Source organism: Spermophilus citellus (genome assembly GCF_964194105.1).
Source record: "Spermophilus citellus genome assembly, chromosome: 4".
NCBI lineage: Eukaryota > Metazoa > Chordata > Mammalia > Rodentia > Sciuridae > Spermophilus > Spermophilus citellus.
The window spans coordinates 131,923,826-131,948,248 of record NC_138185.1 but is presented as its reverse complement, the minus strand read 5'-3'; positions in this window follow the sequence as shown (position 1 = coordinate 131,948,248).

Sequence of the window (24,423 nt, the reverse complement as noted above, 5' to 3'; positions counted from 1 at the left end):
TAGAACCCTCTGCTCTTCTACTCTCCTGCACCATGCGATAGGAACAGACAAGCATACATGCACATGCATGCATGTGCACATGCGCGCGCACGCGCGCGCACACACACACACACACACACATTCACACAAATATCTGCTGAGCACCCACTATGAGTACAGCACAGTACAGGGCCTTTCACCTTAGTCACAGGCCACGGTGTCAAATCCTTCTCTGGCTGGAGAGGCAAAGCCTGTGCATGTAGACAGAAGCAATGCAGTGACCCAAGAGGAGACACAAGGAGTTAGAAGGCTGCAGTGATCCAGCCAGGAATCTGTGAGAAAGAGCACAGAGGGTGCGATGTAGTGGAGCATTGAGGGAACCACGACCTGCAGGAGGGTGAGGCTGGGTATGCAATGATGGCCAGGAAGAGAAGGCCGTTCCAGGCAGAATAAGAGCAGGGCCGGAAGGCAGGAGGGATGGGGACAATGTATGCGGTAATCCTGTGTTTTGTGGTGAACCACTTCAAATTGGATTTTGGAAAATGGTGGAGTAGCTAGATATATTGAGAGAGGGAGTTGGAGAGGGCAATGGAGAAGGACATGGTGAAAGTGCTATGGACAGAAAGAGAAAAACAGAGAGAAGAGGGTAGAAATAATGAAAGAAGCAGATTTAGGGATAGAAATAGGGATTATTCCATAGTCCAGCTTCCAAAACGGATTCGCCAGTGTCTAAGCTGGCATTAGAGCTGTGGAAGCCTCTACTATGCCAGACCTCTTTTTCTGTGGTCACCACACTTGTATTGACAAGAAATCAGTTTGTGATGGATGCACCACATATAGTGAGTGCAGAGGCCTAGACTGTTACTTTGTAGATGTGGCCTCTGTTTCTCTGACAGAGAACATACTTTGGATTAATTACTGTGAATGAAGTTGGCTCTCTCTGCCAGATAAAGTATCCAGGGCCTGCCTTTCCACTGCTTTGGAAGATCTGATGAATAGGAAATGTGACTTTTGTGCAGTGCAGCCTCTCCGTGCCTCCAGCAAAGCTTCTGACACAGGTTTGAATGAGGAAGGGTGAGGCATAGCTGTATTCTTCAAAGGCCTAACCCAGCTGTGGTGGGCAACATGATAGAGCAGGTTTTCCCAAATTTCTGTGCACCTGCTAATCATCTGGGGATCTGATTAAAATGCAGATTCTGATTCCATGGTCTAGCACAGGGCCTGAGGTTCTGCATTCATAACGAACTTCCAAGAGATGTTGACACTGGTGGTAAGAAAGATCGTAAAGCATTTCTTTGAGGACAGCCAATTAATTCCTTCTTGTCTAGACTAGTGAGCCGCATCCCTGGGTACACCTGGGGAGCCTTTAAAAAATATCTGTGCCAGGTCTCACCCCAGTGTTTCTGTTTTATGTACTGTGAAGTTAAAAAACAGCAACAACAAATTCAAAGATCAAAATATTTGTACTGTTCTTTATTCTCCTACTTAATATTTATTCCTTCAAATAGCATGTACTTTTAAAAGTTCAACAGCTTCTGGTGTATTGTGGGCCTGAAATATAATTGATAAATGAATGGGAATGGTACACAGAGGCTCAACACACACAAGTCAACAGGCAGCATGATAAGTCACTGTGTCATGGCTAACGCCATATTCATTTAAGTAAAACTAATTACAATAATACCAGATTGCTTCAGCTATACATTTTGATAGAAGTAATTCTACTTTTCTGCTCACTTACAATAAGAAGGAGGCTATGGTATGAATGTGTCTCTCCACTATCCAAATGTTGTCAATGTGACAGTAGTGAGAGATGGCACCTTTAAGAGATGATTAGGTCATGAGGTTCCTCCTTTGTGAATGGGAGTGGGTGCCCTTACAGAAGGCTTGTTGGAAGGAGCAGCTTGCTCTCTTGCCCCACTGCCTGACATATGAGGATGCGAGGAGAGGTCCTTCTCCAGACTCCAAATGCTGGAGCCTTGACCTTGGACTTTCCACCCCCCAGACCTATGAGAAAACATCTGCTCTCCATAAATTACCCAGTCTCAGGTATTATGTTATAGTAGCACAAAACCAACTAAGATGCAGGACTTCTCAACATTGCAGAGTTCATATCAATGGGTCATGGAGATGACTGAAGTGGATATGGAGTCTGTCCTGTTCTCAGTAACTACAGGTGTTTTTCTTTTTTTTTCCTTTTTTTTTTTTTTTAAGACCTAATTTAGTCTCAGAGGACTGACCAAATGAAGCTTAGTAACATTAGGACAAGGACTAAAATTAGCATACTGGAGAGGTTTCAGGGACATGATGTGCTGATCTGCGTGTCTCTAGAAGGGCCAACACATCTGTTTCCAAGACAACAAAGAAGCCTCTGCTCTGGTGAGGATGTTGACACCAGCCCGTCCACAGTGAAGCAGGTCTGTGGATGCTGGGACTATGCCTGGGAACTGACTGGGCTCCAAACTGGGTTCATTGCTGGCAGTTTCAGTAATCCCAAGAAAAGCAAAGCAGAAACCTTGGCCAGATCCTGTGATGTTTGGGGAATGCAGCTGATTGGAAACATCTTTAAGAAAACACTCGAGTTGTGGAAAATGAGCATCTTTCCTTCCTTTACCTCTTCTCATTTATTGCTGTTGCTGTGGTCTTCACTGTACAGTTGCCAACTCAAGGGATCACTTCTCCCCTCTTAAGGCACAGGGTGAGCAGAGGACCCATGTGTACTTGATAAGACGTTTTGGAAACAGTAAATGCCTTCCACTGCTGCTCCTGGTACAGCCCACTCTCCAGTCGCCTCTCTCGGGCTTCTATTTATTTAGACCAGTGTACTGTTTTTTAGACAGGGAACAAAAACAATCAAACAAAATGGTTTTATTTTCTTATTTTCATTCACAATATTGAGCACAGTTCTTTGATGCCTCATGTGTGGGAGAATCTGCCCACCCTGGAGCAATTCCCCAGGGAACAATGGCAGGATGTCCTATACTTCCATTCAATTCTGAAACTACCCGCCTGAAGACAGTGTCATGCCGCAGATTGAGGACTCAGTCTCATAAAACTGCGCCCCCCACCCCCGTCCCCGCCCTCATCAGTGTCAGTTGTAAGCTTCAGGTTGTGGCCTGAGCTCCTGACCAAATGGCTATAAATCAACCCTCTCCTGGGGTTCCGTAGGTTGCTAAAGCAGCTCAGAGAACTCAGAGAAAAACTTTGTTTACCAATTTATTTTAAAAATATACACATGATACATGTCAACCGCCACATGAAAGAGACATATAGACTGAGGGGTGTGGGAATGGTCACAGAGTTTCCATGCCCTCCTTGGGCACGTGTTCAGCTTCTGGGAAACTCTTTGAACCAATTCCTTCGGGGGTTTTATGGAGGATTTGTACTGTTGGAATGCTTGATTACATCACTGGTCATTGGTCAGCTGGGATTTCAGCCACTCTGCCCTTCCCCAGAGACTGGGGATAGGTCTGGAACTCCCAACCCTACCTTTTTCTCTGGTAACCAGTTCCCATCCTGAAGCAATCTGGGGTCCCCAGCCACCAGTCATCTCATTAGAATACAAAAGATCCTCTGGTCCCTCAGAGTCAACAAGTTTAGGAGTCATAAGTCAGAAAATAGACAAAGACTACCTTATCATGGGTGTTTGAGGTTATGGTGCCTATATATGCATGAAAGCTGGCTGAACACACTTGTAAATATCTGATTTGGTCTTGTTTATTTGGGGTGGGGGTGCCAGACAAGTGCTCTCCCACTGAGCTATGATCCCAGCATTTAAAATAAGAAAAAAGACATTTATGGAGAAGCAAACATTAGTGAAATCATTTAGAGACAGAGAAAAATCCACCAATGATATTTACAGAATTTTTAGAGTGGAAAGAAGAAAATCTAATTGTGCAGCTAAGCTGGCAGTGATCTGCAGGCAGCATGATTGTGAATCACTGTGTCCCTCGACGCCCAGAGGCCTGAGCATATACTGAGCCCTGTTCACACTCAGAACCAGGCACTCACCTTCTCAGGGCAGACTGACAAAAGCAGCCAGGAAGCTCAACTTCAGGGGAAAAGTGGAAGGAACAGGCCATTGATGTGCAGAGGACTAGATGTGTCTGATCACCAGGCAAGTGTGTCCCCTGGGGCAAACTATGTCACCAGCCAAAAGAGTGCATTGCTGTACACCATCTTCTCTGAGAGAAAGCTGTGGTAAACAAATTCACGAAAGAACAGGTTTTCAGAGACTGAAAAATTCAGCATTCAGGTTTCATCCAGACTGCAGCTGTGACCAAAATGAATCAGGCCAAACTACGCTTAATTGTTCAGCAACCTGTACCCTTCATGGTCTGCTAAATCCCCAGGTGATAGTTGGTTTGATTTTGTTTATTTTTTTCCCCTCATCACTGCTGATTCAATGATGGGTGCAATTTTAGTTGAATAGGGGTTTTCCAAAGACAAGCCACTGCAACATGGTTTGCTGTGTAGTTTAAATGCCATAAATGCAATTTTCCTATGAGAGCAATATTTTAGATATAAAACATACTTTCCCATGTAGTAAGCTTTAACTACTAAAATATACACCTTTTTAAGTAGGCCCTATTAAAACAATTTAATAGTATGTCAACAAGTACCCATGCATACATAAAAACAGAATTGTGTGGTTTGTTTTCAACCCAGTAATCTAGTTTTGCTGGGGTCTGTCTAGTGCAGTTCAAGCTCGCTTTGAATTGACAGGATTACATGATTGCAAGTTTATTTATCTAAGGTCTTTTATCATCAGGCTGGGAGATGAAATGCCTTAAAAGTTATAGGGGAATACTCAAGAATTATTGAGTATTTTTGTGCCTGTGAAATGTGTATATTTCATTTCCGTACTTAACACAAATGTATCGGTATTTTAGTGACAAAGCATATGTATTTCAAAATGAGAAAAAAATAGAAATGCATTCATTCTCAAATCAGCCTGGTTAATTGCAGATGAAACTAAATTCACACATTTTAAATCATTAAAGTTCTACGAAATGGAGTTTTCCCAGATCGGATTTCACAGTGAGCATGCCCAATTCATCTGTGGGCAAAGGAGATGAACACCGACAGCTTTCATGGAGGCAAATTATGCAGTGAATCCAAATAGCATGAGTTATTCTGCAGATTGTAAAATGGCGATTGCTAGCTATATAGCACAGCTCAAAACAGAGTTCTACAGCTCTCAAAACAGTGGAGCAGAGACTTAGTGTGCATCCCAAAGCAAGGACAGAGGGACAGTGGCCAAATAATCCTCTGCCATACACATACTCTGGATAGTTTGAGAGATGTGCTCATATTCTGAACAATTTGAGATTATAACTTCCCCAAAAAAAGTAAAGAAGGATATAAGTTTTTTTATGATGCAAACATATATTTATAGGTAATATACACCTTACCTGTATATTTTTGTATAGATATCTTTTACGTGCCTATGTTAACATGTTGATATAATATTGACAATACAAAATTTAAACTATAATATATCCACATGCACATTTCTGTACGAATGCATACATATGCCTATATGTTAAGTGTGTGTATTGATAGGCCTATTTTAACCTGTAAGATTGAAGTCATGGCCATAAGGAATCCATTTGGATAAAATGATGATTCCTATACCTCTGTACGGCTGTCCTAATAGTCTAAGGAAGAGAAAGGCTACAGAGGAGTTTAGGTGTAAAGAATCGGGTACAAAGCTTTATGTATCACTTAAACAGAAGCATGGAGCCAGTTAGACAGATGGAAGACACACATCTCAGAGATGTATCTGTGGGGCAAAATGTACTAAAAATAAATGCCTGACACAGATGTCACTGAGTCATTCAAAGCTGAACTGTGCAAGCCATTGGAACATTACTGGCTGACAGTACAACCATCCAACACCAGTCTAAGTGGCCTGCACAGGAAGGGACTTCCCTCAGAGACCTTCACGAAAATAGAAGGGGGGAAAAATGAAAGAAAGAAATCCTCAGCCACAAGTCATCAAAAGAAAGGGCTACCAGTCTTTCTTGTGCAAATGCCTGCAGAACCAACAGATGGCAGTTCACTTTCATAGTAGAGCCAAGTGCCTACAACTTTTCAAAGATATTGCTACAAAATAGCTCCTGAAGGCAGTTACCATAATGAAAGAGTGAGGGCTGATAGAGTACTCCTACAACTTCCCTGACCAGCCCATCCTCTTGGAGGAAAAAATGTTACATGAAAAAAGTACAGGCTACACTGATAGTGTTTCTTATTAACACTGTGGCTTACTGTGTACAAGTAATAAATAGAAGCAGAAATACATGTAACCCTCTTTTCAGCTACTATCATAATGATCATCAGAGATAATATTTACTGAGCACTGGATGTGCCATTGATGTGCTGAGCATTTTATCCTTACACCAATCCTGGAAAGAAAGTTCTAGTGCTGGGGTTAACTAACTTGTGCAAGGTTACGTTGCTAGTTAATACAGGACAGGGGAGTAGACCTGAGTTTGTCTTTCTCTAGAGATCTAGCCTGTAAGAACTGAACTGCATGGCCTCATCCAACATGTCCACACAACAGGCCATAGATGACAGTGTCAACATGACCTGGGAAGGGGCTTGTGATGTGAAAAGCTTAGCAACATCCCTCTCTTAAGAAATCACTATGGCTGCATGGGAACTCACACTGGAGTGATTTTTGCTTAACTTAGACTTGAAAATATGCCACCTAGTACCTGGTAAATGCTCAATATAAATACTAACATCATGTGGGCAGAAAGAGGGGCATAGTACACCCCCAACCTCAGCAATTAATTGTTGGCTTCCCTGTCAATCGATTGATACACCATGCCATTTATACTGCAAGCTTGCATTTCAAACTTCACATTTATTAACTCATTTTCTCTTCACAATCACTTTGGAATAGAGAAGGAACAGTTATTTTAGTCCCACTATACAGATTAGGAAAGTAAGTTTAAAGAGATTGGGTAATTCTCCAAAACACAGTGCTACTGCTGTAGGGACCTGGGGTGAAAAGTCCAGGATGGTGTTTTTATAACTCCTCTAAACATCATGTCTGCTTGCTTAGATCTAACTTCCTACTGGGAAACAGAAAAATTCCACTCAAGTTTCCAGTGTAAGAGGGAACTGTACAATTATCTGGAGGTTAATCCTGATCATACTGTGTCATTGATTATTTAGAACAGTCAGTGTTGGCACCTGCTCTTTGTTTACCGGTTGCTAATGAATGTGTCTGTGATGATCATCGATGTGCCAGTGTCCTTGCTTCCAGTCTTATTCATAATTCTCGGACAGAGCTAGCTTCACCTTGATGACATGCAGGAGCAAAGATTTTTCTTTGTCTTTTACTATAAACTGCAAGCTATCAAAAAATTACTAAGTTCCAGTTAGTGGGGACACAGAGATAAAATAAACACAAATTCTGTCCTCCAAGTACTTCTACCAGTGGAAATGAATCTGTCTAATTTCCTAATTCATTTATGCCTGATCTGATTGAAGCTTTTAGAAAATCAGAGTTAAATCACACTTGTATTACAGATCTTGACACATAGGGATCTTCTAGAGTGAGGAAACCACTCAGGCTCTTCCCATGCCCTGTTCCTATTTTCAGTCCTCACTTATTTGCAGTGGCTCTTCTTAGCCAGTTCTGAATCTACTATATCTGATAATCTGTTCATGTTCTCCGCTAGATTTGGCACCCTTCCTGCTGTTCTTCTCAGAAATTCTGTACCTTCTGTGTCCTACACATTTTCTGGAGAGTAGCATTTCCAATTGTTTCAGCTGAGGACCCAGCTTTAGTATCTGGTCTCCAGGAAACCCAGCCTTCTGCCCACAGGAAGAGCTAGAGTTTCAGAGCTCAGGCTCATTTTCATGTAAAAGGTCTCCTCTTCAGTACTTGGGACAGTATCTATTGCATAGGAGTCCTCAGTAACATTTGTAGAATGAAAGGAGGACTATAATCCAAGATATATCACAACACAAGCCTTCTGTAATAGAAAAAGCTGTCACTTCCTCCAGGACATGAAACTGTGAGATATTGACAGATAAATGAATAAAATCCATTCATTAATTTTTTTAGAGTTGGAAAATCGTAATATGTCAACATTTTGCCAATCTATTTATATTTTTCAGTATTGCAACTCTGTGTTTCTCACTTCCATGATAGACATGTCATGCTAAACGGTTACCCAAAGACGTTACATTCCAAGCGCATGGTGGTGTGTTACCTAATAACCCTGCTTGTATTTTCCCCAGAATTGGTCCAGTCGATAGGGAGAATACAATGAAAATAAAGTTCTATCTCATCTTCAGATACTTACAAACTGAGCAATCAAAAACTAGCACTCAAGAAATAATTAAGAAAACATATTATAAGGCATAAGCTGACCAAATGTGTGCTTTGAACAATGTTTCTCAGGACCAGAAGAGGAAGGGACCTCAGTTAAGGCTTCATGGCAGTCAAGAATTGCACTGAATCTAGATTACTCTCCTGCCCCCAATGTTTTGCCCTGCAAATCAGCCACTAAGGCCTGGAGGTCCTTTCTTTACCATCTTTCTATCCATTCCTTTCTCTTTCCTTCATGGCTACCATCTCAATTTACATACTCCATCCCCTAGTAGAACAATTGGGACTGTAATGAATTAGGACAAATCCCAGATGCCCAACATAGAATCACAAGAATAGTAGCTGAGTTCAGGTTTTAATCAAAACAGTCATGAAATTCTGAGTCCCAGTTTCCCCTGCTTACTAGAGTAAATGAGATAAATGTGAGAGCGCCTCATAAGAAGTAAAGATCTATAGAGATGTGTAAGGTTATCATTCTTATCCTCTGAAGTGTACTGTGTGCCCCATCTTCTCCTATCTCCAAACAATATGGCACACCTGACATGACAATTGCTTCCCTGAAACATCTCCTCAACTATGCCCTTCTTAGTGGAAAATTCTCCATCACTGTACACAACCAGACCCCAACCTTCCTGCTCAGTATCAGCTGTTGCTGTCCCCTGGGAACCTCCCTCATGCTTACCAGCTACTAGGTGCTTCTCCTACCGGAAACCACCATAGATGATCAGATATCTACATGTCCTTTAGAAACAGCCTGCTTGAATCAAGGAATATTCCCTGAACTTCCCAAGTTGGTGGTGATCTCATCTTTTTCTTAATATTCATAACCTTATTTTCTGAATCATTTTTTACCACACATAATATACTGCTCTGCCTTCACTGAGAAATTATAACTCCTAGTGGTTTGGAAATATTTAGTTTGGTACTTGGAGTTCCTTGTCATTATACAATGCTCTGTCCACAGGAGCTTCATTCAGAATTAATATTGTGTGAGTGCGAGAGTGTTTCTACAATATAGAAAGATGAGAGCAAAGGAAAAAAACCCCAAATCCATTGTTCTCAAGAGATATTCTCACATGCTCTTCATGTAGTTTTCTGAGTTGGCAGAGAATAGTATATTAAGGGTTAAGATAAGTTAACAACTGCAGCTGTTTGTGGAGGAGCTCAAGGACATTATGAGATTAGCAGGAATAGGACTTTGAAGTCTGTGCTAGTCTCTGGAATTCCCCAGCCCTCCTCCCCACACCTACCATCCCCTTCTCCAAAACTCCACCCCTCTTCCCTTTCCAGAGAGTGTTAAAAATGTAACTGTGGAATTATGTACTAGATAGTGCTGAGTTCTTTTGAATCATATATAAACAGAGGGTCTTGCTGGGCATTCTTAGATCCACCTCAGGAGTAGCCTGGGTTCAAGTTACATGCACTATTTCCCAGGAAAACAGAAAGACTTTGTGGGCTGCCATGTCCAAGATATCTCAAAAGAGCCCCATCCATATGAAGTGTCAAGCTTGGTACCATCATTGTCTTCTTGGCTATCAGTTATTTAAGGAAGTGATCCTTTCCTACTCTGCTTTGCCTCAAAAATAGATAAACACTCATAAAGCTGTTCCTCATCAGTGAGTAGAAGTATTTTTGAGGAGCTCTCCATCCAGTTGTAATAAAGCTGGGTTTAAATCAAATCATTGTTAATGACAGAAACCATGACACTTTAAATGTTAAAAAATACAGGAGCCCAGTACTCCTTCCACATGGAATCAGTGGTGCCAAGGACTTAAGAACACTGATGGATGTACTGTCTAGGCCTACTCATAACTCCTTATTTAGGAAAGGGTAGGATAAAAATACTTCTGTCTTCTTAGCAGATAAACATGTCTGTACACCTGGCAAGGTATAATTGAGGAAGATCAGTTTATAAGGAAAACGCATGATAATGAGAAATTTTCTTAAGTTAAGGCTGAGTCACTCTTTACACAGAAAAACTTCAAATAGAACTGAAACCTGAAGCTATTCGCATGTAAGCATGCTTAATGTGTGACAGAATCTGCACATAAAACGAAACTTGACTCCACAGGAAATAATAGGGACTCTTTAAATACGCAATGAAAATAAAAATCACACACACACACACACACAAAAAAAAAAAAAAACAGAGAAAATTGACTGCCAGAGTTCATTCCCTAGTATGCATTCTTCCCAAACTCAGAGAAAATGCCCATTCCTTCAGAACAAGGCCTGTAGAGGACAGAGCAGATCCCACCGGCCATGCCTTCATTTGTTGAGAGTTCCTGTGACTGGTTTGCTCCTTTCTCTCTAAACAGAGCACCACGGTTCTCCAGGAGCCACTGAGACCCAGTTCCCATACAAAGCCCTGGCCCAAGAGCAATGCTTTCAATTCTTGTGGTTCAGTGAGGTGCTCTTAATTATCTAATATGAGTTACCAATATTTCATATGCTTTGTCTATGCAACAAGATTATAAATTCTGTGATGGTAACAATGTCTTGTATTTCTCTTGTGTTCTGAATAGTGAACAGTCATCCAAGAGGCATGAGTGTAGATAGAAGGTGTGCTTGTCAGACCCATGAGTAGATGAACTGAGAATTCAGCAAGGATTAAAGACCTCTGCCATCACCCATGCCAGAGTCAGTGCAGGGCTGCATTAATATTCCAGCATATGTTTAAAAAGACCTATGCTGTTCCAGGCACTACATAAGGCTCTGGGAAGAGTAAATTAGAGAGAGTACTTGCCCTACCATGTTGATGTGATTGTAAATCTTCTACTAAGGTCCCATAAGTATTGTGTTGTCTTCACCTAAGATACGGAAGAAAGAGAGATGATGAGTTTCCACCCCATATTGCAAGGCTTTTCCTCTTTTGTTTTAATTTGATGGTGCTAGGTTATCACTCTTCACCACTCTTCAGCCAGTTTTGTAATTATATAATTGAACTATACCCTGCTCTCCATGCCTTTCATAATCTCTTACTAAAGAAGGAGTGGATTGTTTTGGATGGTTTCTTTATTCTGTAATCCAGTGTTTTTCCACCTGGCTGCACATCCAAATAAACTGGAGTGCTTTAAAATACAGTACAGGCACCGGGGCCTCAACCACAGAGATTTTACTTAGTTGACCCTGGGGGGAGTCTTTGGACATTCATAATGTCCTTTTTAACTTGGCAGGTTATTTTGAGGTGAGGGCAGAGTTGAGAATTATGTCTTTCCATAATTGTATTATTAAATCTTTTTTGAATACAAAGTCAAGAATCTAAGATAGAATGATATGTGCATGTGTAGTGTTGCTAGAAATACTTAGCGAACATCTTAAGATAGCAAGCAGTCCAAGAAAATGACATGGATCAATATCTTATTTTAAATGAGCCTGCATCTTAATTTAAATATTCCATTTATATTCAGTTTATCCAAAGAAGATGACTTGTAGGTTCATTACTAATATTCAGAAAACATGTGGGAAGAACAAAGGTCTTAGAATTAAACAAAGCCCTGCAAATTATTCATGTGTTCGAGAAGCTCCCTATTAAAACATTCGTGTATATCTTAGCTCTTTCATCTGTAACTCAGAAATACAAAAATGAAAACTCAAATATGGTTGATCCTTATCATTCACAGATCCAATAATCGGGAATTCACCTATTTGTCAGACTTTGTGATTTCAAAATCAATACCCCTAACACTTTAGCAGTCATTTGTGGATGTGCATAGTGGTGAAAATTGTGTGTTCTCTCCTGCAGTTAACCCCAGTTGAGGGCAAGTACGGTGGTGCTCTGCCTTCTTGTGTCAGCCCTATCTTTCTCATAGTTCATTTAAGTGCCACATTTTTGCCTTTCTTTTGTTTTTGCTTTTTGTTGGTGACTTTCTATTTTAAATGGTCTCCAACATAATGCCAATATTTTGTCTAATGTTACAAGCACAAGAAGGCTCTGGTGTGCCTTATGGAAAAAATAAGTATATTGGATCAGTTTAATTCAGGTATCAATTACAGTGCTGCTGACTGTTAAGTTCAATGTTAATTAATTAACAATAAATATTAAATAATATGCCTTTAAACAAAACACATATAAAACAAAAAGTTTTGTGTTGATCTGTTAACCAAAAAATGTGATCAGAGGCTCACCAAAACCTAGCAGTGGTTTAGTATTCACTAATGCAGTGTTTCTGGTGCTGTTACAGAGCACAACCATCATGAATAATAAGAATTGAATATAGAAAGCATTCACCATAATGCCTGGTATATAACTCTTGCCATTACTGTTGGTTTCTATGTCCTTCTTTGCATTGTTAGGATTTTTCCTTTAAAATAATCTCTGAAGACCAGGCATCAAAGGATACAATGATCCTATTTGTTTTAAAAAGTCATTGTTTCTTTATCTGTAAGTTCAATTCCATGATTAAGCCAGAATTAAGTCTTCTGGAATGGCCAGACTTCAAACACATACATAGCTAAAACAGTAGCTAGAAACTCTTCAGCAGCAAAGCCAGCCCGCAGCCCGGCACCAAATGCAGTGGACGTAAGCTGTATATACAGCATGTGTCTTCTTCGCCATGTGGATGGCAAGGTCCCCTTGATAAGAAATGTTAAGCCTGACTTTTTGCAAATATCTAAACGTGAAGAAGACAGCAATGATGATTAGCATAGTGGTGTTGATTAGGAGCGTAGACAGCAGTAGAAACCAAGGCATACCCTGATGGTGGACAATAATAAATGACCAAAGAGAAAAGTGATATCAGCTACATACTAATAGGTGACAAAGAATGCCCCGTGTAATTCCTGAAACCCTAGAAGGCCTCTAGCTGCCATGGTGAAATTGTGTGGATTGACAGAGCTATCCTAAATACACTCCTCTGTATAGCAGGATGCATGCAGTCTCTGCAATGGATCAGAGCAGGGAGAAATTGTAGAGTTTGATTTGTCTTCCTCCAGTGAAAGTCAAAAAATAGAAGCAAAAAAAGTTATGCTAACATTTGTAGAGAAAAATGGGAGAGCACAGATAAATGGTAATGAGTCAAATGAGAAATAGGTTTTTACGCTCTCATATTATAATTAAGAAAGAAAAACTATTAAATATGTGTAAGTTCTGAATGCCTTAATAACTAGGATTTCTTATAAAGAAGCAATAAGAGTCCCCATGTGTTTATAATTTTATGTATTTTAGCAGACGTTTCTGACTTTCTTAAACAGTCTTCTATTCATTCTTAATTTTTTCCTAAAGTTCTAAATATTATTAGTGCTTTCATGAACAGAATTCTTCCCACTTTAATTTTGAACTAGAGATTAAAAGTATATAAGTAAGTTAATCTCTGCATTTTCTAATCTTCTTATTACATTTATTTAAAAAATTAATTCAGAGAGAGAATACATGTAAAAACAGTGTATGTTCTTTTTCTCAACATTGATAACTTTTCTCAGATCCAACTCAATAGGCTAAAGTTTTAATAGAAGAATTTAATCCATGTAGTGTAAGAGGGGCTTCACTTCTTCATCCTGACTTTCATGTAATATCTGCAGTGTCTTCTTATAAGTGGTAATTGCTTTGAAATGGGTATTTTCTTTACCTAATATGTTATTGACTTTTGAAAAATTAAAGTTGCTAAATTTTATCCACATTTTTTACCATCTTTCTCAATAATATCATATATTTTATCCTTTAAACAAAAAATATAACTAATTATATTGATAAATGTACTAAACCATCTTTGGTTTCCTGGAATGGGATGTAGGAATCTTTATGGTTATAATGTATTATAATGTAGTCTCAATTCTTATATGCAGTCAATTGTTAATCCTAAAGAAACTTTTGGCAGGAAAAAGAAACACTACTACATAAAGATGAGCATATGGATTATATAAGTGGACTATAAAATGCTTCTCAATTTAAAAAACATTAAAATGAGAAAAACATGTATAGCTTAGAATTAAAGAAATAAGATAGGAAGCTCCTGAATTTAAGTTTCAAGCATTTATTTATTTATTTATTTATTTATTTATTTATTTATTTATTTATTTATTTTAGCAACCACACTCACAATTGCATTGGGAAGAAAAACTTTCTGTCCAATTTACATGTTGGGTTATTTAGTATTTACTAACCTCCCCATACACACTGCTTGAAATTCAGCCCATCATTTTCTAACATCTTTCATGACATCTTACATAACTACTGCTTATCAAATTAGTTGCAGCAGTCTACATACTAGTAGCAACTTATGTTACAAGAAAAGGTTAAGTTACATTAAGAGAATTTTATTTAAGAAAGCATAAAAGGCTGCTTGTGGTGGCACATGCCTGTAAGCCCAGCAGCTTGAGTGGCTGAGACAGGAGGATTACGAGTTCAAAGCCAGCCTCAGCAAAAGTGAGGTGCTAAGCGACTCAGTGAGACCCTCTCTCTAAATAAAATGCAAAATAGGGCTGGGGATGTGGCTCAGTGGTCGAATGCCTCTGAGTTCAATCCCCGGTATCTCTCCATCAAAAAAAGAAGAAAGCATAGAAACAATCCAGTTCTCTAGGTCTCAAAAAACATGCCACACACACACACACACACACACACACACACACACACACACACACGAACACACAGTACCAGTTAAGAGAATATAATTGAAGAAAAGATACCTTTTAAATAATGACAAAATATAGGAATAAGCTTAATGAGACACCCACATGATGCTTTTGAAAAAACTCTATGGTTCTATAAGATATGCTTTATCCTTGAACAAGAGCATAAGAGTTTTAAAGAGATCAGTTTTTGAATTAACAAATTTGATAAAATCCAAATTAAAATGCCAATGGAACATTTTTAATTAAAAAAATATTCTAAAGTCATTATGAAAAATGAGCACATAGGATTAGTCAGAAATTTCAGAAATGTAGAAATAATAAGGATATATGACTCTGTCTCAAAATAAAAAATAAAAAAGGCTAGGGATGTAAGGATGTAGCTCAGTGATAAAGTGTCCCTGGGTTTGATCCCCAGTACCACAAAAAATAAATAAATAAATAAACAAACAAACAAACATGAACATATTAGAAGAATAAAAAAAGAAAATAATAGTTGATAAATTTAATTATAAAAATCGTTTTTTAACAAATATTTTTGAAAAATAAATTACAAGTTTATATTTGCAGCCCATGACACAGGACTGATTTTATATATATATATAAAATATGACGTTCTTACAGTTAAATAAGGGAAAGGGCAAAAATCATGACTATAGCAATATCTTTAATATAGAGATCATAAAAAGAAATACAAGTGGCTTGTAAGTATGTGAAGAATGCTTTCCTCATGATTAAAAATATATAAATTAAAATAATTAAATTATTACCTAAAAATTAGAAATTATTGATTATACATGTTAGATAGAGTATCTCAAAACAGATACTCTCATTTTAATTTGATGTATTCCTTTAAAGGATAACTTAATGATGCACATTAAAACTTAAAATGCATCCACTCTATGACCCAGAAGCTGTTTTCTTTTTTTAGGAATTTATATAAAACATTTAATTACACATGTACTCAGACACAATAATAACAGTAATAATGATAACTATCACTGATTGAGCATTCATTATAGATTGAGATTGAACATTCATTATAGATTGAGCATTATTCTAAGTACTTTACATATAATATCAATTTATTAATATACACAAAAACCTTAAAAATTGTGTATTAATTAGAAGTGCTATTAGCTGCAGGTAACTGAATTACCATTAAAATGTGGGTTAAATAATTTTAAAATGTGTTCTTTAAACATAAATTTTGGAGGTCAGTGATCCCAAACCTGCCAGGTGTGTGGTGTAGCAGCTCAGAAAAGACTAGCTCTGCTGTTCTCTTATCCTTCTCCACATGGTGTCAAGATGGCTGCAGCAGCTGTAACTAATACAATCCCAAACAACATAATGTGGCAGCATCAGCAACAAGAAGAAAATCAACACCTCCTTAGTCCATCACTTTTGATCAGAAGCAGATATCTTTCTAGAAGTTTCAACCAGTGTAACCTTCCTCTTAAGTTTTATTGGACAGAAAGTAGCAATAGCAACAATTATTGGGCATATAATAAGTACCATTCACTCATTTAATCTTCACAACAACCTTAAAATAGTAGGTATTATTATCTCTGAGGCACAGGGTTTAACCTGTTCAAGTATAACCTGCTTAAGTTTACATAGCTAATAAACACTGGACCCAGAATTCTCATTCAGACAGCCACACACCATACTCATACTTAAATGACTAACTGTAGCACCAGATGGTATGCCTAGGCTTAGACAGATCACTAGCAAAAGGAAATGCCATTGCCAATCTGGCTAACACCAATCATTTTTTGTTCTTGTAGAACTAGGGCAGGGATTCAGAGTATCCAAGCATATTGTATAGACACCAAGACTAAGTCTGGATTTTAAAATTTTAAAAGAAGGGAATAGCTGCTGGGTAGCCAATTAAAGTGTGAACCATAGGTAGGTATAGTTGTTATCCCCAGCTAACTAATAAGAGGAATAGATTAAGCCACTTAATCTATTAAGTGCTTCCCAAAAGAGAAATGAGATATTTCTTAAAAAGTTTTAGTAAATGCCTGGAAACATTCTAAAAGTACACAAATAGAGGAGGCCCAATTAAATAAATTATGGACATCAACATAGTGTGATCACTTGTAGTTATATTTTTTAAATGGGATAGGTCTATGTGTAACTATAAGGACCTATAATATATATCTAAGGATAGAAAGTAAAAGTAACAAGGCATAGAACAGTCCATATGGGGTGTGGGCAAACTTGTAGACACCAGGATTCACATGTCACTCTGGATCTATTTTCCTATTTCTGGATGGATACAGAAGTAACCAAAAGCAAGATTTGCTCTAAGAAAGTGGAAGCCAGTCTTAGGAAAACTTTTTGGTGGAAAATCTTTTGTGATATCTGAATTTTTGCCATATGCAACCTTACTTTATCAATTAAAGTATCTAGTTTGTTTAAAAACTAGTTTTGATATTACAAGTAACCTTTTTTTGTATCCAGAGTGATTCATACACTTCCTGAAAATGTTGAAGAATTGATTTTTTACTATATTCCTCTGTACTTATTTAGGCAGTGAAGCCCTCACGTTTTCAAATGCAAATTTAAGTAATATGAAAAGTAAAGTCTACTGTTTTCATCTCTTAATAAAGTTAAAATTTTGGATAAAGAAATAGTGACATTTACCTAGTGTCTTCTTGGAACAAAAGTTTTGGCCTATCTGGTACATTTACCAGATTCTTTTTCATATTCTCTTAATTTTCTTAGGAAGCCAACTAAAAAAGGAGATCTTTCTTAATCAATTTTAGACACAACTTTCAGCCATGCACTTTCTTTAAAGATCTCTTCACTCTTCCCTCCTCCGTGAAATCTTCAGCACACAACTCCCTGGGGAACGGTTTCATAAGAAATGTGGACAAAGATCGAACTTGACTCTGTTTGTTTTTGAAGTCGTCTGTAGTAAATGCCTTCTAAGATTAAAACTCACAGTTTTCTTTTATCCTGCTAAAAAATATATATGTATATATGAAATAAAAATTGATGATGAAAATACTGATGACGTAATCTCTGCCTCGCAGGCCAAATTAAGATTTTTCAAATCCATTTTGGCGACGACACCGTGGCACTGCCCTACTAAATCTACAATCCTTAAGATTTTCTGGGTGAGGGGTGAAGCTATGGAAACTGCATGAAGAGCTGGCTTCTCACATTCTCTCCTGAAGGGAGGAACTCGGAGAGAAAAACAGTATTAGTGAAAAGCTCATTCCAGGAAGGGAACAGAAGAACTGAAGCTTTGGCTCTGTGGGAAAATAGAGACTTTGAAGGTAATAATGCTACGCGTCCAAGAAGAATAATGACCGGCTTGTGTCCTGAGAAGGTGATGCTGGAGTCCTTTTGTTCAAAGCAAAACTCTGTTGCCTAGTTACAGAGAGATTTCTCTCTCAATGTCAAAAGTGCAGGCAGGAGTAGAATTAGAACCCATGTCCCTAAAATAAAGCAAATAAAATAAAAATTTTTTTGAAAAATAAAAAAGAACTACTAACACAGAACTCTGTTACTCAAGCACTCTTGCCAGTTGGAGAATCAGTCGAGACCTCTTGCACAAATCACATTTAAAACTGCTCAGTTGCTTCTTCACTTGTTTCTGGTCATCTTAACAGCAGCCGTGAATCAAGGCCCCTTCCCAGCTGGTCACTACAGACTTCAGCTGTGGTCTGTCAGTCCTAGGTGTTCATCTGACTTGCCTCCCTGGAAGCAGAAATAAAGCTGGTGCGGTTGAATGTTGGAGTATTGGTGTTCGCCTACATGTTTGGGAAGCCAGATGTGGATGGCAACAGCTTGCCATATTTCCAATAGGCTATGTATACAAAGGGATGCGTTGCTGGAGCTGGGCCCACCGCCACCACCATTGCCACCTCACACACTGGCAGTCAAAGCCATGTGTGTGTAAGGGTGTGTGTCCTTATAGTCCTTGGGAGACATCTCTAAGAACACAACTGGTAACAGCAGAATGATAGTGGCCAGTCCATTTCTGTGATTTTGCCATCCTCTTCAGCCAAGTCTTTGTGGAATAGTACTCATCTCAGTTTTATCTGCTAATAGCAATGTTCTAATGCCCTGAAAATTTTGTTTTTATGTACAACTCCTTGTACATTTTTCTTAGAATTTATCATCTTCAGTCTTTAAAAACAAAATTGTAGTTGTAGATGGACAGCATGCCTTTATTTTATTTGTTTCATTTTTATGTGGTGCCAAGGATCAAACCCAGTGCCTCACACATGCTAAGCAAGTGCTCTGCCACTGAGCTACAGCCCCAGCCCTCATCCTCAGTCTTCACAGTGAGCTCCAAATGTGTCCAAATACATTTCAGCAATAACCTGCCCCATTAGGCACTCTGTGTGGGTGCACATTTATATAATCTCTTAATTTTTAAAAAATATACGTTAGGCAAAGAACATATGAGTTCAACTCAACAGAACATTTTTAGAACCACTGTATGCCAATATTGAGTAGAACCCAAAAGACTTGTGATACATTTTTCATATGGTTGTTAGTGAGAAGTAGAGTTCAAAATATTGACTGAATCTGTACTCCAAAGACACTGAAGATCAGAGTAAAGTACCTATGTTGGTCCGATTTCCATTACTATACTATAACAAAATACCTGGGATAATCAACTAAAAAAAAAAAAAAACAGGAAAGGTGATATTTTAGCTCACAGTTTGGCATATTTTCGTCCATGGTTAGTTGCTCCCAGTGCTTTGGGGCCTGTGGCAAGGCAGTATATCATGACAGGCACTCCTGGCTGAGGAGGCTGCTTACCTAATAGCAACTGCAAAGGAAAGCAAAAGGAGAGGAGGAGCCAGAGTTCCAGGATCCAATATCCAATTCCAGGGTACACCTTCCAATGACCTACCTTCCTTCTACTATGCCCCATCTCCTCATAGCACCACAGACTGGTGACCAAACCTTCAATAGGTCATCCTTTGGGGCACATTCAGGATACAAAATATAATGGTAGCTATACTTATTTTAAATTAATTTTAGTGAACAAATAAGATAACATCAACTTCCTCAATTTAGTGGGCAGTAGGAGCCCTAAAAGATTATGCAGACACTAACAGCTTCCAGAAGAAACACTCCAAGAACACTGGTCACTATGAAAAAGGCTAATTGTGTTCAGTAATGGAAATGTACTTTGTTCCATTTAGTAAGAAGGTTGAAATCCATAATTCCTTTTGGCCAGCAAACTGTTTATTCTGACTCAATTCAGCTTCACTTGGACTGAATTACCTTATTTCCTGATCCTGAATTAATCTTGGATTGACTTCTGAAGTAACAGAACTAGGATTTTGCTTTGTGTTTTTCTGCAGTAGTACTGAGGTTGGGGGCTTTAAGAAGTGACACGGTATTTGCAACTGATGCCAGACCTAATGGTGTTAGTAACAAGTGCATGTGACACTAAGAAGCACAGAGCGGTAGAACTGGAGAGGAGCACTGGGAACAGAGTGTTCATCTTTCTTCACCAAAATTCTGGAAAGAAAATCGATTGGAAGATCTCAGTGCTTCGTTGAATTCAAGGCAGCCTGTGAATGTAATGTGAAAGTGAACTGCTTGAATTTCCAAGGTATTCTAGGGGTTGGAATGGGAGAAGAAAAAGAAAATGTGAAAATGATACTCAAATTGGCCTGACCATCTCCTGGTTGGAGGTGCAGAAGCACAACCCTGGAAACAGAAATGGTTGCCTCAGCCACCCAGACTTTGGGTCTCCTGAGGCCAGAGCCTGAGTCTTTTGACTCATAGACCTGCTCGTGTTTTACTATGTCAGATTTCTTCATCTTGGCTGAGTGTATTTTTTTTAATGAATAAGAAATTTAGAAATCAGTGTTAGAATAAATCTGAAGATAAATGACCCTGAATATATTAACAGAGACTTAAAGCAAAACAGTTTTCACTCCATGGTATCATTGCAGATATCATTATTTATTTATGGTTATTTCTTCTCAACTAGCATGCATGTATACATACATGGGTAAAACAATGACACTTGTTTTCCACTAATAAACCCAAGTGCCCACTTATGGTTTATAGAAACAACAGGAGGATTTGCTCTGATTGGATATTTGGGAAGATTCCTCAACCAATAGCTGAGCTCAAGAAGTCAGAGTAGTGTGTGCATTCATAGACTACTTAGTGAGCTCCTGCATGTGCCAGGAGGCATTTCAGATTGTGATGATTGTACTGAAGAGATATTCTTAACTTTAAAAGACAATAAGATAATTATTTGAGCCTGAAACTGTACTGTGATATGAATGGAACCATTTTTCATGTATCACATCCATACAACATTTACAAACAAGGAGCACACAGTGAAAACTATAGTGGATCTCACAGGACTAACAGCCTCTCCTCAGCAGTGTGTGCCCCAGGTGGGTCATTCAGCATCCCAGTGAAGGAGTTTCCACAGCAGGGATGCCACCCTCCTTTGGTCCTGCTTTCCACTTCCTTTTTCTTTTGTGCCCTGAGCTCAGCTTCTCCTTTCCCTTCACTTGAACTTCTTCAATCTGTGGTGATTAACCACTTCCTAGGGTCTAACTGAACATCTCATTGCAAAGTGTTCAACCTTTCTCTTCATGGTTGTTCAAAGCTCATCTTCAGAGTTGAATTCCACCCATCAACTCTGCATGCTCCGTACACTGTTCACAATATTTTGCATTAATAGGACAGACAGATGCAAATACTAAACAGGCTTAGTGAATAACCTCAGCAACCATAGCTGCTTCAAAACCCCTACTGTAATTGTTGTGGAAGGATTATATTTACCAGCCTTGCTCTAAGGGGGTTGAGGAGTAGGTAACAATTCTATGATCATTACATGGAAAAATCTTCTCCATCCTTTTATGCTTCCTATAATTTGATGTCTTCCTTTGCCCAATATACCTATAGCTGTAGCCTGTGCCTATTGACTTGGTGAAGTTTCTTATTTAACTTTTTTATTTAGGTCATGATGGATGACTCTTGCTGGAAATCTTAGCCCTGGAGTGGAAGAAACAAGAATCAAAGGAAACCTGTTTTCCGTTCTTTTTTCGGCTTTAGATCATCTCCTGTGCTCCTAAGTGTTCTAAATTATTGCTTTCCGTCTTCCTTTCCATTCTTCTTGCCTTTCTTCCCTTTCCTGTCATTTTTCATGTTTTCTGTTTTATTTTTTGCATTTCCTCTAAGCTCTTCAGGAAGCCCAAACAGCAGGTGGGCAAAGAATAGGGTCACGGTTAGAGGCCATGTGCAGACCTTGGCTCAAAAATACCCTCAATTGCTTCTTCTTCTTCTTTTTTTTTTTCTTTCTGGCCACATATTTTGACTTTATTATTTTAGTGATTTAGGAAATAACAGGGCTATGTGAGTTTTGAATTAGGTAACCCTAGACAAAAATCATAATATACATGCTGTGATGTCAGAAAGTGAGATTCATGTAAAATAAAATCAGTTTAAAGTGTGCCTTTAATAGCATTTAGTACATTCACAATGTTTGCAGCTAACATCTACATAGAGTTCTAAAACATTTCACTACTCCAGAAGAAAACCATTAAAGAGTCATTCCTTATTCCCCGCTTATTCCAACCAATCTACTTTCTGATTCTAGGGACTTACCTATTCTGAGTATTCATATAAGTGAAGTCATACATATAACTTAAACCTTGGAAAGCGGAAGTACAGATGATAAGGGGAGACTTCTGTAAATCCATACAATGAATCTTATTCAGTCATAAAGAGGAATAAAGTGCTGATGTGATGAAAACACGATAAATGAGAAAAAGTTAGCAGCAACTCAGGAGGCTGAGGAAGAAGGATTGAAAGTTTGTGGCCAGGGGGCTGGGGTTGTGGCTCAGCAGTAGAGTGCTCGCCTAGCATGTGCGAGGCACTGGGTTCGATCCTTAGCACCAAATAAAAATAAATAAAATAAAGATTAAAAAAATGTGTTAAGAAAAAAAGAAAGAAAGTTTGTGGCCAGTCTCTAAAGCAACTTAGTGAAACCTTCTCTCAAAATAAAAAATAAAAAGGGCTGGGGATATGGCTCAATGGTTAAGTGTTCGTGGGTTTAATCCCCAGTAACAAACAAACAAAAAGTTGGACACCTCAGTTGCTTCTTAAGAGATTTCTACCCTTAGTGACCAACTTAAGGAGCTGGTCAGCATTAGGGTCATCAGTAGCACCCCCATTCTTACAGATAAAGACACAACCCTAAACAGCCAAGTTTGTCTAAAATAAACCAAAAATTCCAGGGTTTTTCTATCGTTAGACCACATGTCCCAATTCTTAGATTACAAAATATTGCTATCCTAAAATTAGGTGCTTGCCAATAATATATGGTTATTCCCAGCAGCATGAGAATTCAGAGCTCCAGAATATTTCTGGTGGAAATTTTCACCATCTGTTAAAGGAAATTTTGTAAGACACCTTCTTTTGAACCTACAAATATGCTTTTGTCTACAAATTTCTGCTCAGATTTCCTGCTCCAACTGTGTTTGCATCTTCACTGCTATGAAAGGAAACAAGAAATACTACTTATCTTCCTGCTTCAGGAAGTTGGGCCCAGACACATCTCCATATGTAACGGAAAGGCCAGTGCCCTGAGAAAACTCTCTGTTGCCTAATTGTATTAGGATCATATTTAGGATCAGCTTGGCCAAAGGAGTAATTGTGACATCTAAGGATAATCTCCTGCTTAATCAGCTGCTTCTTTACTTTCATTAGGAGAAGAGAAAGGGAGCACCTAAGAGAATCTGAGTGAGGCAAGTCCTACTGGTTTGATGGCATCTTTCTGACATCAGAACTAGGTGGGGAGAGTAAGACAGAGGCCATGGCCATAAGCACATACAAGTGTTCAGAGCACAGTACTGACTCTAGGGACTATTCTGAGTAGTCATATAAGTGAAGTCATTCAGATAACTTAAACCTTGGAAAGCCAAAGTACAGATGATAAGGAGAGACTTCTGTAAATCCATACAATGGAATCTTATTCAGTCATGACCCACTTGTGGGAATTCCCTGCTCCTTTTACTTTGTTTTCCATATTATTTGCATCTAGGGAATCATTCATTACAAGAACAGCAGATGAACTTTTCAATGTGAAGTGCATATTAAGTGTTTGAAAGAAAAGCACTTTTCAAGTTATCATTATGCCCCTTACATGGCTTTTACATGGTCCTAAATAAGCTTCCATCAAGGAAGTCAAACTGCCTGAGATAGGGTCTATCCTGCCACTGGGAGAGAGCAAGCCGAGGTCACACTGAGAAGCCCCTCATAGGCAAGCCTATCTACTGTCCTGAGCTCAGCCTGGGAATCATCCTATTGAAAAGCCTTCCAGATGATTCCTGCCCCCAGCTATCCAGTCATCGGAGCCTCCATATCTTTCCACCTGAGGCACCAAAAATTATGGAACAGAGTCAAGCCATCCCTGCCTTGGCCTGTTCAAATTCTTGACATGTGAGCATAGTAAAACAGTTATTTTATACCTCTAAATTATGGGGTGGTGTGTTATAAAGCAAGAATATCTGGAACAGTCA